The 15779-nt window shown below is 43.6% G+C and overlaps 1 long non-coding RNA gene across 1 annotated transcript; it reads left to right on the forward strand.

Annotated features, from left to right (window-relative positions):
- The first annotated feature begins 9758 nt into the window (after window positions 1-9758).
- LOC139670812 (uncharacterized) lies at window positions 9759-14351 on the forward strand. Its single transcript, XR_011697573.1, has 5 exons — window positions 9759-9790; window positions 9977-10124; window positions 11226-11317; window positions 11562-11735; window positions 13763-14351. It is a non-coding gene; the product is annotated as an uncharacterized lncRNA (long non-coding RNA).
- Window positions 14352-15779: the final 1428 nt, after the last annotated feature.

The following is a 15779-nucleotide window of genomic DNA, read 5'->3' on the forward strand; positions in this document are numbered from 1 at the left end:
CGGTGCATTGGATAGTGCAGCATTAGTTAAAATAGTCTCTGGGCAGCTAAAATTGGAAGGGAACTCATTCAGGTGTGCAAGCAATCAATGTGGTTTCTCACACAAGGTTACTTGCTGTACCCACCTTAAGAGGGCATGAAATGCACACAAATGCGCGAAGCATTTTGATTTTTAAGCAGGTTATGAAACAGTGGTGGAGTCAAGTGGCCTCATTTTTAAGATTGGGGCACACCATGTCAGAGCAGTGCAGTAAAATCTCAGGCTTTCCTTGGCTTGAGGCTGATAACTGGTGTGACAAGGTTCATCCTGAGACCCCCTGCTCCCCACTCCTGTTGACTTCATCAGGCAGCCAGAAGACTCAGGATCTCAGAGGAGCTGCTCAACACCTAGAAGGGCTGATCATTAAAAAAGCATTATAAATCTCTCAATGGTTTATGGTTTATGAGGGAAATAGCAATTGATTCCTCAGTGGTGCCATTACTCTCCACTATTGCTATCATTCAAAAGGCAATAATGCTGGTTATTTACCTTCAATTAAAATATCTAGTTAGTTGTGATGTCATTTAAAATAGCACTATAATGTGTTTAGTGCTCCCTTATCAAACACCATAGATAAACTCCTCTTGGCAACAGGGGAGGGTGATAGGAAATGAATAATTGGGTGGGGGAGTGAGATAGAGGAAAGACTGTAAATCTTTTACTGTATTATTGTTTCTCCATGCCTCTGTCCCCTTGGACTACAGGGTGGAGGTGAAACTGCAGGCTCCTTTGCAGTGACACCCTGTGGATCCTCCAAATGGGTCAGGGAAGATCCATCAGGCACTGGGGGATACAGAGAAGTCACCTCACTCTACAGAGCAGCAAAGGACTGAAAGCCATCAGTCTTCTGTTACCACTCCTCACCAAGGATGATTCCTTACCAAAGATCTTGATCACCAAACCTCAACTTAACAGAAACCTTTCCCCAAATAACATGAGGCATCTTCTGTGCTGGTCTCCTTATATTCCTCAAATCCAAAATCTTAATACAACTCACACACTTCACTAACTGCAATGGTTTTTTTTCTTATTCTCTGGTTGTGGTCATTACAGAAATTTCTTCTTAATGAGAAAACCTAAGAGATTCTCAAGACCTCCAAATCCCCAGTGCCCCTGTGGATGTAGCTTAACATAAAATAAAAATACAGACAAAAGAGAACTATTGTTTTTGCATGTTCAGTTGTCCAGTATAGGGCATCCTTCTAATGACAGGAGCATAGTCCTGTCCACCTCTTTATGCTTCCCTTCAGCTTTGTATGCTACAAAAAAATCATATGACAACAAACATTATGGAGAGATGAGGAACAGATCAAAAAACACCCTTCTCCATGGCTTGATGCTTATCAATGTTCTTTTTTACAGAAACATGGAAATACATACATAAAGAAGTATTTTACTCCAGATAGAGGAGAGAACCAAAAAAAGGCTGTGATGGGGTGAGTGTCTCCAAGAGCTTTTCTTGCTGTGCTGTCTCCAGCGTGGCTGTGTTGTGGAAATTTGTGCAAAGGCACCTCCTCCCTCTGAGGGTCTGTGGCAGCAGCAGACGTTGGAGTGTCACTGCCAGACGCCCTGGTGTTTTGCTGGTGGTTGTATGTCAGCTGAAGGCTGATGGCATTTCAGAAGGTTGCTTTGTTCAGGTGACCAGAAGCACTGGGTTTGTCGGGGAATGTCAGATTGCTGCCTTGACTAAAGCAAGCTTGTGGCAAGAAAGATAACTCATGTTGACAACCTTCTGCAGTGTGGTCCAAATATAAGCAATCAAGAGGCTTATTCTGGGGAAGGGGAAAATAATTTAGGAGTATTTGGAGCAGCTTCCTGAGGAACACTCCATTAAACTGAGTTACATAGTAACAGATTGAATTTAGAGGCTTAACTTTAATTTTATTTTGTGTAGATTTAGATCAGATTTATGTGGGGTGTCATGCCCCTTGTTTGTAGACAGAAATCCTCAGCCAATCTGCTTGAAAACTGATGGTATGACACTGCCTCATACTATTTTTGTGTTATGAGTTTACATTAAGAGCTCTATAATCACACAAATAATGCAGCCTACAGGGACAATGAGCAAATCGACCTAAATTAAATAAGTATCTAGATGTGTACATGCTCATCTGCATATGTTATCATTACACCAATGATACTGGTATTTATTTTCAGGGGATCTGAAAAACTTCACCAGCAAAAGCAGTCTAAGTTCATGCCACAAAACCCCAACAACAACAACAACAACAAAACAAGCAGAAAAGCACCTGCAGAAACAACAGCAATATTTTTCACTAATACATTTTACATTTTGAAAACTAATATTAACATGTTTGTTATTTGTTTTCTGTGAGCATTTTAAGGAACTCTTCAAAATTTTTATCTTTTGCAATCTTCTAAAAATTGTTTTAAATTCAAAGCAATCACCTCTCTCTCCCTTTCCCACAGCAGAGAGTCATCCAAGGTAGATGGAGAGACCTTTGCTGCCTCTGTGTTGATGTGAATGCACTCAGGTTTTCTGTGACTGTAGTCAGTTGGTTCTCAAAGCACTTTTATGGGCCAGTGTCACTTCCAGGTATCTCCTGCTTGCCAAATATTAATTTAGAGTTCTGCATTTCGTGCTAGTGACAGCCTGCAAATATGTACCCATGATAGAAAACACTGTTTGCTGGATTGGGTTCAAGTCAAATTAGTGCCACAGCTGGGAACAGAAGTTAGAAAGAACTAGAAATTTGAGTCTGGTGGTTGTGTTTGTGGAGGGGAAGCTTTTCAATGCATCTTCAAATCCCCTGACTGCAGCTATTTATGAGCCATGCCATGCACTTCCAGTACCTGCTGGAATCTGGGTAATCTTATTATCTCTGTATTTGCCTGCTATAGATTTCTGTTGCCATAACATGTGAGGATCTACCAAGGCCTTAGAAGCAAAAGGCTCTTTCTCATTCTTCCATTCCATCCTGCAGAAGAAATCCTGGAATGGCAGGAGATTATTTACAGGATTATAGCACCGTTTTAATTTGCTTATGTATTTCTGTGTGTTTGTAAAAGCAGCCTGCTCAAAAGGTGAGTTTTGTATCAATTTGTAGCAGGATGCTTCCTGTGATCACTCCGAGGAGCCCGCTCGGTTTCTGAGAAAGTTGTCACTTCAGAAAACAAGAGACATCAGCTTTTGTTGACAGAAAACAGATCTTGCAGGATTTCATGTTTAGAGAGCACCAAAAAAGCAATGACAGGTAATGTCTCCCTTAGGCAGACGGGGTCACACCCATGAGTTTAATTTCTGCAATAGTAAATGCTAAAATGACCTTATATTATTAGGACACAGCATTGTCTAATGAAAACCACCACGAATTTAAATCAAGATATACATTGCAGACTGCAAATGGCAGGAGATACAGGAAAAAGAAAGATGGATGTAGGGAGAATATTGGACAGTGATCCATGAACTGCAATTTTTCACGGTTAAATATATTCTGTGACTTACTAATTTTCCCTTAGAAGAAATGGGAATGAATGTTATTTTCCATTTTGGAGTAATTGTACAGCAATTCTTCTTGGGTTTGCTTCTTGTGCAGGGGGCAAACTATGCAAAAGTATTTTAAAGACGTATTCAAAATTGCTGTTAAAAATGCTTCAACATGCAAATTTCCAACAGTTTGACTCTGTTTTCTTAAAGCTAAATGATGTGCATATATAAGAATATTTTGGGTAATCACACAGCTTATGCTAAGTAACTATTTCAAGTTGTCCTCGATACCAGTCTGTTTCCACAGACTTACCTTGAAGTGTTAATGACATTTATTTAGGTAATTTTCACTCCACTAACATGCTCTTTCAACACGTTAAAGCACTGATACATTTTATTCAAGCGAATCTCTTAATTTACCTCAATGGAGGAATTGACTTGAAAAGCAGCACAAATCCTTGCTAATATAGAAAGTTTGTCTTGAAGTTAATGAGCTTATTTGCCTGAGTAAGGATATGGGTATAAGGACTGCTCAAGTGAGCAGAAGTTTCACAACTGGATGCAAAGTCATTAGCTGACTTTAGACCAGACTCTTGAAATAGTTACTGAACATTGAGTGCCAGAAAACTGGTTCTCAAAAAAACATTGTTAAAAAGTGAAAACGCAAATGCAAAAGAGTAAGAAAAATTGAAATTTTAAATGCAAAAGTTTAATTAAAAGACATTGTGGTTAGTGGTGACAGTTATTCAAAGTAAATACTGAGTACTCAGTGCCCATTGCAGGTTTTTTCCACCGAGAGTAAGAGACTCCTTACAGACAAAAAGAGTTTCCTTTTGCCTCCAGGAACTCCTTAACACACACAGTAGCACATCAATCTTCCTTGGAATATGGTATGAATTATTATTAGAAATACATTAATAGAATATTATGTATTTGTAATCTTAGCATAAGGAATGATTTATTTACAACCCTGCATCTCAGCTTCTTTTTATTCCCCCTCTCCCTCCCCTCTGTATCTTCTTTCTTCTGAACTGTCTTATGTTTGCAGCATCAGGATTCTCTGTGGTGTTTAATGTTTTAGTGAGGTGGCAGTCTCTCCTTTCACTCTTTAGGGTACTGTTTCATCCTGATGTGTTGAGAGATCTGTGCTTTTACCTCTGCATCTCACAAAAGGTGCTCCACAAGTGTGTGAGCAACCAAATGGTTGTCTGTGTGTCCCTCCTTCCTCCATTGCCTGAAGAGCTGGTTGTCTGTGTGTCCCTCCTTCCTCCATTGCCTGAAGAGCTGGTTGTCTGTGTGTCCCTCCTTCCTCCATTGCCTGAAGAGCTAGTTGTCTGTGTGTCCCTCCTTCCTCCATTGCCTGAAGAGCTGGTTGTCTGTGTGTCCCTCCTTCCTCCATTGCCTGAAGAGCTGGTTGTCTGTGTGTCCCTCCTTCCTCCATTGCCTGAAGAGCTGGTTGTCTGTGTGTCCCTCCTTCCTCCATTGCCTGAAGAGCTGGTTGTCTGTGTGTCCCTCCTTCCTCCATTGCCTGAAGAGCTGGTTGTCTGTGTGTCCCTCCTTCCTCCATTGCCTGAAGAGCTGGTTGCTTCAGACAGGAGCTCAGGTAGTTACAGCTCATTAAAAACTGCACCAGATGAAACTTAACTGGCATTGCATAAAGAGAACACACAATGGGCAGGCACTGGATAAAACATTTATTTTCAGTTGTTATTGATGACCTCTCAGAAGTTGCTCGTGGCTCTACTTTGGCCTGTCACTTGTGAGCTAAAGGGTCATCAATAACTTATGGAAATAAATGTCTTACTGATAGTCTGGCTACTGCAAGGCCAGTATATTGTCTCACAGACAGACATGCAGGCATGGAAAATACAAATCACAGAGAAACCACTTTTGGTATGAGCCTCTGTCCTTTTATCTTTAGAAAAACGTGGCTTTTTAGATTTTTTTTTCATTTCCATCTTTCTTCTATTTGCTTATTGTTTTCTTTTCTTCCCTCTTCTTTCCTTCTCCCTTTATTTCTCTCTCTCTTTCTTTTATTTGTTTATTTTTGGGGTTTGTTGGGGGGGCTTTTTCTCTTTCCTTTTTTCCTTTTTCTTTCTTTTCTTTTCTTTTCTTTTCTTTTCTTTTCTTTTCTTTTCTTTTCTTTTCTTTTCTTTTTTCTTTTCTTTTCTTTTCTTTTCTTTTCTTTTCTTTTCTTTTCTTTTCTTTTCTTTTCTTTTCTTTTTTCCTTTTCTTTTCTTTCTTTTTTCTTCTCTTTTCTTTCTTTCTTTTTCCTTTTCTTTTCTTTTCTTTTCTTTTCTTTTCTTTTCTTTTCTTTTCTTTTTTCTTTTCTTTCTTTTTTCCTTTTCTTTTCTTTTCTTTCTTTTTTCTTCTCTTTTCTTTCTTTTTTCCTTTTCTTTTCTTTTCTTTCTTTTTTCTTCTCTTTTCTTTCTTTTTTCCTTTTCTTTTCTTTTCTTTTCTTTTCTTTTCTTTTCTTTTCTTTTCTTTTCTTTTCTTTTCTTTTCTTTTCTTTTTTCTTTTCTTTTCTTTTCTCTTTTTTTTCTTTTTTCCTTTTCCTATTTTTTCTGGTATTTCATAAAGATATGATCTTTATTTATTTATAAGGGGAACTCTCCAGAACAAGGTAGCATTACTGAGCTGGCTTACCAGTTCCTCTATACACACAAGTACATTCATAATTGATGAAATAGTCTATAGTGTTGGGACTAGAATAAACTTAAGGTCAAATCTCTGGGAGAGCAAATCTTGCCATTATTCCTGATGAGAAATAAATACGTGCAGGAACTAAAAAGTGTGGAGTTGAAAGGGAATAAAACTGAATGTATAAGGGCATTTTGAACAATTCATTCCAAAGTGAAAGTGCTTTTTCTTAGTTTTTCTTCATTGCCTTGATCTTCCTAAAACTGTTGTTGGGGCAGGTTAATGACTGACCTTTGAGGGAACCACATACCACTCTTTGTTCCCTGGCAGTCAGGATCTTGCAGAGGCTTGAAACCTTTGAGGGAGAGAATAGGATTAAACTGCTGTATGAAGTCCAGTGCAGGTGATGATCAATGGGAGCAAAGGAGTGAGTTTCTCAGGACGTTCTCTCCCTTCCCCCAGCAGCTGGAATTTATTTCCTTTACTGCAAAGTTACCTGATGGAGACAGCTGACAGTCAGTGATTGTTCTGAGATTAATTTCTTTTCAGCAGTCATCAAAAGTGTTAAAATCCCAGGAAGATTTTAAAGGTTACCAGTCATTTCACATTTAAACATCATATCGAGCAGTTAAAATCAGAAAGACTTAACTTGAACCTCACACTAAAATCATATTTACATAAACTCAGCTTACTTGCCACACTCCAGTTTTCAAAGTGTCCAAAGACAAGTGTCTGATCCTGCACCACGTGCGTGTACTGAGTAACCTCTGATAAATTAGTGATGCCAGGTGAGTCCTTCATATGTGCCTGCCCCAATGCCTGGCTGTCCACCCCTGAATGAAGCCATTGGTCCTAATATGCTACATTGACTGCAAGGTCCCTTTCCATGCAGACTTTTGCAGAGGATTGGCTTTCACCTTGCCTGCAGACCGAACCTGCACTGCTTGAATTGATTTAAAAACCCATTGTCAGCGTTAGGGCTGAGCTACCCGTGTGTCCCCTCCTCATCCTCCCTGCTCCCAATCCCCTGGTCCATGGCTGGCCTCAGGGACGCTCACACGCTGTCCTCACAGGGCATCCCATCCTGGCAGGGCACTTCACCCACCCCACCCGCTGTGTGGAGATGCTGCCGCTCTCACGTGTCTCCTCCTCTCATGCCGCGGCTCTCGCTCCTTCGGGTGGCTGAGCCTTTGCTGTGACAACGTTCAGATAAAGGCTCTGCGAGCTGACGGGTGACATTTCAGCAATGGTTTCTACTGCTTTTCAAGGCTTCTGTATGACTGCAAGAGATTGTTATTATTCCTAAAGGCTTGGACTCAACGTCCTTTTCTTCCCTGAGAACTTATGTGCAAACCAATTTATTATTGGGGAATTAAAATAAGAAGAATTTCAATGAAAACCATTGTGAGCATCCCACCTGTCTGACCTGAAACAGCTATTCCGCAAAAGCCAAGTGAAATAAAACACAAAACTAATTAATTTGAGTTGCTCTAAGATTTTACTGATAGAGGGACCTAATGTCACATCTCCTCCTGCACAGCCTGGCAGAGCTCCCATGCGTGCAGGCTCTGGGGCCCTCACCTAGAGGTGCTGTGTGATGAACATGAGATAAAATGCAGAGGAGCTGTAGTTTTGGACTGACAGTCGAGGGGCCATTTCATTCACTGAGAAAAACCCTGCACTCTGCACCAGTTTAATGTCTTTAGGGAGAGAAATTTACTTCCAAACCCAACCTGCATCTCCTGCTGAGTCACAAAAAGAGCTATGCTGGCTTTTGCTGCGTGGTCTTTGTCCTGAACTCTCTGAAACTAATGTAAAGAGTGGATCCATGTGAATAACAACTTACATTAAGGAACAATCAGATTTTCCCTTTCTGAGACTAAGTCACACCATTAGGAATGTATGCTCTTTTGAAGAACTGCAGCAAGAAAGTAGGGAAGAATTTCACATGTGAAGTAAACTTCCACTGCAGCTTTGAGAGGCTGTTTTACTGAATCTGGCCAAACTATGAATATAATCAGGTATTCTGCAGTGTGGGAATCTCGCTGCTGAGAGCAGTGGGAAACTTCGAGGCTGAATGTGGGAAGTTTGGGAGCCTTGGCAGGGATTGTAAACCTTGCTGGAGCGCAGTGAAAAGCCCCTCATTCCTGCAGGAAAGAACTTTTCTAAAGTGCCTGCAAATGAATTGAGGATAGAAACAGAGACATCTCCATTCAAACAATGGGGAGCTGGCAAGGACCGAAATCCAAACACCCGGTCCCCACGGCCAGCGGGGGCCAAGTGGAAGCGGGACGTGGAAATGCCGCCTTCCCACCCCTGGCACAGGACAGCGCTCCAGGGGGATCACCCGCGCGATAGCCCTTTGAGGGGATCACCCGCGGGACAGCCTTGGGGGGGCATCACCCGCGGGACAGCCTTGGGGCGATCACCCGCGGGACAGCCTTGGGGGGGCATCACCCGCGGGACAGCCTTGGGGGGGCATCACCCGCGGGACAGCCTTGGGGGGATCACCCGCGGGACAGCCTTGGGGGGATCACCCGTGGGACAGCCTTGGATGGATCACCCGCGCGAAAGCCCTTTGAGGGGAACACCCGCGGGACAGCGCTCCGGGGGCATCACCCGCGGGACAGCCTTGGGGGGATCACCCGCGGGACAGCGCTCCGGGGGCATCACCCGCGGGACAGCCTTGGGGGGATCACCCGTGGGACAGCCTTGGGGGGGCATCACCCGCGGGACAGCCTTGGGGGGAACACCCGTGGGACAGCCTTGGGGGGGGCATCACCCGCGGGACAGCCTTGGATGGATCACCCGCGCGAAAGCCCTTTGAGGGGAACACCCGCGGGACAGCGCTCTGGGGGCATCACCCGCGGGACAGCCTTGGGGGCATCACCCCCGGGACAGCCTTGGGGAGATCACCCGCGGGACAGCCTTGGGGGGATCACCCGCGGGACAGCGCTCCGGGGGCATCACCCGCGGGACAGCCTTGGGGGGAACACCCGCGGGACAGCGCTCCGGGGGCATCACCCGCGGGACAGCGCTCTGGGGGGAACACCCGCGGGACAGCCTTGGGGGGATCACCCGCGGGACAGCGCTCTGGGGGCATCACCCGCGGGACAGCGCTTTGGGGGCATCACCCGCGGGACAGCCTTGGGGGGATCACCCGCGGGACAGCGCTCTGGGGGCATCACCCGCGGGACAGCCTTGGGGGCATCACCCGCGGGACAGCGCTTTGGGGGGGCATCACCCGCGGGACAGCGCTTTGGGGGCATCACCCGCGGGACAGCCTTGGGGAGATCACTCGGAGAGGAGCGGCCGAGCGGAGCGCTCCGCTCCCCACGCGCGGACGGACGGGGCGGGGGGGATGCCGCATCCCGCCGCTCCCCGCCGCTCCCCGCTCCCCCCGCAGCCCCTGCCGCCCCTCCCAGCCGCTGCCTTGGCCCGGGCTGCCCAGACTGGCCGGCGCCGGGCCCGTGACATCACCCATTCACGCTGCGGCCCGGCCGGCGCCGCCGGGGCGGTCGCTGCGGCAACGCGGACGCCAATCCCGGGCAATGACTTCCAGCTGCCCGCCCGCGGGAGCGAGCGCGGGCGCGCCCCCGCCGCACCCCTGCCCTCCTCCGCTCCCCCGCACCCCATCCCTTCGCCACCCTCTTCCCCACGCAGGTATTTTTTCCCGTGCCCTGAGCGCTGGGGAGTGCTGAGGAACCACAGCCGCCTCGGGGTGGGGGGTCTCGAGAAGCTCGTGTGCCCTGAATAAATTCCATATTGAACTTTCTTTTCTTTTTTTTCTTTTCTTTTTTTTTTTTTAACAATTACTGCTTTTGCTGATCTCTACCATATTCTCCCTAGCTGCCTGTTTTTAACCTCTCCCATGCAGACTCCATTATGTCTTTTCGTTCTGAAGCTCTTCTCTGCACCCCTGTAATTGTGTGATACCCTTGTTCAGATGGAGGGAGGATTGCATGGAAACAGCACACGGGACTGACTGCCATGTGCTGTGAGTACTTTTCGAAACGGTTTTCTCCTCAGCTGCCCAAGCGTGAACCCTTTTTTGCCCCAGTATTGTGGTCCAGTACAAGAAAATCTGATACTGAGTGTTTTGAAAGCTTAAAAGCTGTAGTCTTTCTAAGCTCGTCTGAGAAACACAAAATGCTCAATGTCTCTGTGTAACACCCACGACTGATGTCAAACTTTGCAAATATCTGGTTTTATTGACCAAATAGATATGCTTCCATATTTATTGTCCACAAAAGAAAACTTTTGAAGTCTAAGTTGACTGAAACTTGAAGCATAAGCACCAGGAGACAAATAAAACAAACCTACGGGAGAACATTAAAACATCTTGTGACTTTTGAAGCCAAAACTGTGGGGTTTGTATTTTTTAAAATGTCATTCAGAAACTTCTCATGCTGCAGTTTGGTATTGCTGCAGTTTGGCCCGGTGTGACTTCCCAAAGTCCCAAAGGGGCCCTGAGTCAAATGAAGGATTAGAAAGTGAGAAAGCTTCCCAGGTTTTCTGTACAGCCCTCTGGCAGGTAGCTCACTCTTCCTTTGAGAACCAATAGTTACTACCTATTGCCTTGCAGTTTGTTGATTCACAGTTCCTGCAGGAAACCATCTGTAAATATTAGCCTGTGTAATTTGTAGTGATATTAAACAAAGTGATGAGAATCCTACTTAAGAAAAAAATTGATAGCTTCCCATACGGTTCCAAAAAGCTTAACATGATACTAGTTTACCACAGTGTAGCAACAGCACAGTTCTGACTCCATTTATCTGTAAAAATGAAGGCTTAGTAAAACATTAATTTTCCAAAATTATGGAATGTTTTAATGTGATTGTAATTGCCCCTTTGTGCTTTTAATTTATTAACATTGTTAAAACGAATTATAGCTCATTGTAACCAAATGCTTTAGATGTGAAAAAGCCAGGCTGGTTTGCTGGCATCTTGATAGAAGGATGGTCTCTGTATAATGCAATCACGGTGTATCCCTCCTGATTTACTTGGAGTAACTTATGCAAATTAGGGGATTTCTTTTGCATCAATATTGTGATGCTTTTATGTCATAGGCTCAATTTTTTCCATCTTTGCATTTTAGCTTTCTAGAATGGATTTTCCTGGGGAGCTGCACCCGGATTCAGGGCAGCTGAGGGAGCTGGATCTTGTACAAAGGAGGCACAGCAAACTCGTGTAAGTGATGCTGGGCAGGAGAGCCCTGTGGAAACTCTGATGAGAGCAGAGCATGTTGCAGTGATTTGTGATTACTCGTTCATCAGGAGCCAGTGTGAGTTTGGAACACCTCGCACTGAGTGTGCACCGGGACACAGCCCAGCTGTGTAAGAACCTACAGGTTCTGACCCTGTAGGACCGAAGCGTTAAGTCTTGCTGAACCAGATCCTGTTTGGGTGTGTCTGCATTGTGTTCCCGTTACCAGGCGTGCTGAGGAGCCCAGCACAGCAGGTGTCCACACAGAGACCTGCCACCGCTCCGCGTGGCTGGTGCTGAGCTGGATGTCCCGACTCAGCCCGAGGACTGCAGCGCCACTCAGAGCCTGCACGCAGAGAGGAGCTCAGCGACTGTCCTGGAGCCAGCCTGAATTTGTGCTCAGGTGGAGTTCAGTGTGGGGTTCATAGCACTAACTCCACCCCGGGGCTTCTCAAATCCATCTGGGCTTTGCTACCTACTTCTGGGAGCACAACATAGGGATAGCTGGGCAAGCTCTACAAGATCCATTCGTATTCCATGCTACATAGAAATACTTGTATGGCTGTGAATCTTCCATCCTTTGGGATGCAGCCTTAGCTAATGAGCTCAGCCAGGCCTGAATTGGCTCTGCAGGGATCTGGCCCTGGTTTCTCTGTTGTGTCAGCATTCCTTGTCTACAGCTCATCACTTGTGGAATAGCTGCAGATTGACTTTATCTGCTGGTGCAGGTGTAGATGGGTAAGGTAAAACGTGACTGAGCAGAGAATAGTAATAAGAGAAAAGTTTGTAGAGGAAGACTCAGTAGTGTAAGGGGATTGTGTTTAAGACATTTTACTGTTAATTTTTCTTATGGGAAAGGGAGCAGATCCATGGGAACATGGGACTTGCTATGGGAAAAACTGACTGTAGTGCTAAACTGCAACTGTGCTTGTGTGTTCCCTTTCTCAGTGTTTGTAATAGTCAGATATTTGTGTTCTCTTCCATTGCATGCTACAGTTCTAATCTAACAAAGGACTTAAATTATGTTCTTTAGAGCTTTACTGGAGCAGGGCCATTTTCAGTACTTCCAAAAAGTAAAGCCTAAAACATTCTCTGAAATCTTTGGCTAGAGATTGTCTAACATTATTCCTCACCCATAAGGATCTTATCTGGACTCTCCCATAGGAACTGAAATAGCAAATGTCATGTATGCAGCCTTGGCAGACAGTTTTGAACTTGGAGGACTTCTTTTGGTGCAGTAGTGTGGGCCAACATGCCTTTGAGATGTTCAAAGCTTGTCATCCTTCCTCATCCATTTGAAATACAAACAGGCAATTCCCACTTTCCAAAATACAGTTAGACATATATTGTGATGGTGACAGTGACTAGATAAGGAAACAGGGGAGGCAGAGTCTTCTGTTGCCTCTATAGAATATGTTTTATCTAAGAGGGAAAGAATCCCTTGTTGTAAAAATAAAAAAAAATTATAATGAAAGTTTTTCATGTGCTAGAAACTATTTCTTGACTTGTAAATGGTCTTTGACACACTGTCAGTACTTTGAAATTCTTACCTTGCTAGAGCAGTGACAGCTGTCTTAAGTTAGGTTCAGAAATTCCTCCTCATCTTTGGGGTTTTTTTTTGCATTACTGGGGCTTCATGGCTTTTTTTTCTGATAACTGCAATGTATTCAAACACACTCTCTTATTCTGAACCCGTTTTTTTGCATCTACCTGAAAGGAGGTTGTAGTGAGGTGGGGGTCAGTCTATTTTCCCAAGTAGCAAGTAACAGGATCAGAAGAAATGGCCTTAAATTGCATCAGGGAAGGTTTGGATTGAATATTAAGGACAATTTCTTCACGCAAAGGGTGATCCTGTTCGAGAGAGGAGGGAGAATAGATCATTTTTTTTCACAATACAGCTATGTTTTATTCAGTAGGGGTTTTGTTTGTTTTCTGTTCTTCCCCTCAGGGGATAGAAGATACTTTTCTTTCAGCCCTCAGGGATATATACAGACTTTATTTTTGTTTGGCCAGCACATGCTGCACTACTTTTTCCTCGGAACCACCATTTCCAGTGCAGATTTCAGATACTGAAATGAAAACCGTGTAGCTGGTTACCCTAATGTATGATAAATGTTGTGCATGTTTTCTGCCCCCCTGCCATATTCTGTTTTTCTCTAGGGTACATTTCAGAAGGATGGTTAGGGTGGGTGGTTTCAGGTTAATAACAATTGAGAAAGTAGATCTACCCATAGTGCTTAATTTTAAGTCAATTTATCCTTAAATATGACCTTGCACTTTGGTCAACTTGTAAGATCAGAGTCTTCATGTGGAACTTGCTCTGAATTTTCATGAAGGCTGCAGCTGTCTGAAGTTTCATTTTTCTAGCTATTAGAATGAAAACCGTTTTTAACATTTTAAATTTTAAAGAAGTTTTTATCTTCCTTTCAGATGTGGCAGCTGTGATTCCAGATTGAGTGACAGACAAATACAGATGATACAGAGAGTCACCTGATCAGAACTAGAAACTCTCAGAAAAAGGACAAGACTAAGCATGGTGTGTTAAAGGAGACATCTCAACCTTTAACTTTTGTGCAAACTTCTCCAAGCCAGCTTATTCTTGAGACTGGAGCAAGAACAGAGAATTATTCTTTTTCCTCTGAGTTGTAATTAATCTTGATCTGTTGAAGACTTTCTGATGGCCAGGCTGCCCTCTTCAAACACCTCGTCTGATAAAGGAAAAAGATCCTTCTTTGCTGCTGTGACTTTGTATTTTCTAAGAACTTGACAGAATTCTTATTTCAGTTGATGGCAGAATTCTGGTTGAGGTCATTAAGATAAGACAAGCTCAGAAATCTACTTTTGTCTAGAAACTCTTGTTTTTACAGTCTAGCCTTCTTAGGAGCTAATTAATTAGTCTGAAACTGTGAAGAAGATAGAAATTGGAATTTATGTTTGTCTGTACATACATAAACATACTTCTGAAGGACACCATTTTATGCTATTTGTCTCTCATTTCCCCCAAAACATTTTACCCATTTGGTTAAGCTGTCTTGTGTTCCAAAGAACTGATTTCACAGTGCTCACCATGTATTTTAGATCAGTAAACCTGATCTGGTAATCACCATGTAAAGCATTTCCCCCCTCCACTTTTCACATATCCACACTTTATTTCTGCTTCTTCCTCTTTTTCTGGCTTCCTTTCCCTGAGTTTCTGTTTGTGCAAGTTTGGTAGCCTATCAATTTGCAGTTTTAATGGTCATTTTCTTTGATCTCTAAGGAGACAAAAGGAGGACTATGAAATGCCATAAATATTAGAAGGGAAGATTGTAAATCAGCCCCAGTCCTGTTGCTGAATGGAAAATCACAGTAACAGTAAAAATGAAATGTGTGACTTTGTTGTGTGAGACATAATACTTAATGGGAGGATTTGTAGTGTTTCATTCTTTTAATAAAATACCCATTTTGAACTCATTAAACTCCCTCCCCAACCATTCCAGACCACAGCACTACAGACTGGAGTTCATACACAGGTGTAAGTTTAAGTTCTATTTGTCCATATGTACTCCCATGTGTGTGGCCCTGAGATCAGCTCAGTTGGTTAAAACTTGGCTGTAATAATGCCAAGGTCATGGGTTCAATCCCCTGTGTGGGCCACTGACTGAAGAGTTGGACTCCATGATCCTTGTGGGTCCCTTCCAGCTCAGAATAGTCTGTGAATATGAAAAAAGGGAGAGTGTTATGAGGAATATGGGCAGGATTTGGTGTCATTGTGTGTGAATAGGCAAACTCTAAGTACTGTATGGATGACCTTTAAATAAAGGGGGATTTCATTAGTTTTAGCAACCATGATTTTCAGAAAAAGCATCATGGCATTGCCATTAAGATTATTAACTTCTTTAGAGATTTGTCAGTGTGGACAGACCAAAAAACCTCGTGCCATTTCAAATGCCAGTGACTGAACTTTCTCAGCACAAAGTGAAGAAGATAACCCCAAATCTTATGATACCCTTGCCTGCCTTTCCATTATGTTCTGTGAGGATAGAGCATTTTTCTTTAAATCTTTACATGTAAGACTGTAAATTCAGAAGGATTTGTGTACTAAAGAGCAGATTTAAATCCTTAAAGCTGCACATAATGCTTTCAGTAATGCCTGGCTCAAGCTGCTGACAGGCTGCAGAACTCTTGCCTGCTCTACCTGCTGCAGGTCTTAATTGTCTCAGCTAATCAGTGATAGCAACCTGGGAAAGGCTTGGCAGCCTGGAACCAGCAGTGATTTTTCCTTGGGAGCATCATCTCAGCACTTTGTGGTGGTTATAAATCCACTACCTGCATATGTGTGTATACAATGCTATAGCTGCTGGTTTTGTACACGTGTTTTACTGAGTCTGAACTCCAGTTTGTGTTCTGCCACTCAGTTCTGAGGATTATTACTTATATATCTAACCGTGGAAGAGAGGCAGGCAGG

This window comes from Pithys albifrons, chromosome 4 (assembly GCF_047495875.1).
Source record: "Pithys albifrons albifrons isolate INPA30051 chromosome 4, PitAlb_v1, whole genome shotgun sequence".
In the NCBI taxonomy this organism is placed as follows: domain Eukaryota; kingdom Metazoa; phylum Chordata; class Aves; order Passeriformes; family Thamnophilidae; genus Pithys; species Pithys albifrons.